The 314-nt window shown below is 42.7% G+C and overlaps 1 pseudogene; it reads left to right on the forward strand.

The window, feature by feature from the left end:
• The first annotated feature begins 258 nt into the window (after positions 1-258).
• LOC138035820 (uncharacterized) overlaps positions 259-314 on the forward strand; it is a 1,171-nt pseudogene continuing 1,115 nt past the window's right edge.

Consider the following 314-nt stretch of genomic DNA (forward strand, 5'->3'; position numbering starts at 1 on the left):
GAGATGTTTCTGTGCATGTATGGGATAAGCTACTCCAGATTTCGCAGATTAAAAGACCACTACGAAAATCATCGCATATCTCAAAGGATTCACGGCAACACTAAGAGACTACCACCCAACACACTACCACAAGCTGTAGCCGAGGATGCGAAGACCTTCCTGAACAATTACGTGGAAGATAATGCTGTTTTGCTTCCAGGAAGGATCCCCGGATATAAAAGCAATGATATTAAGCTGTTATCCTTGAGCGACACAAAAATGAGCGTGTGGTGTGAGTTTCAAAGGGCTTGTGAACAAAGTAATAAGCAATCTGT

The sequence above is a fragment of the Montipora capricornis genome, unplaced genomic scaffold (assembly GCF_036669925.1).
Source record: "Montipora capricornis isolate CH-2021 unplaced genomic scaffold, ASM3666992v2 scaffold_433, whole genome shotgun sequence".
NCBI classification, from domain to species: Eukaryota; Metazoa; Cnidaria; class Anthozoa; order Scleractinia; family Acroporidae; genus Montipora; species Montipora capricornis.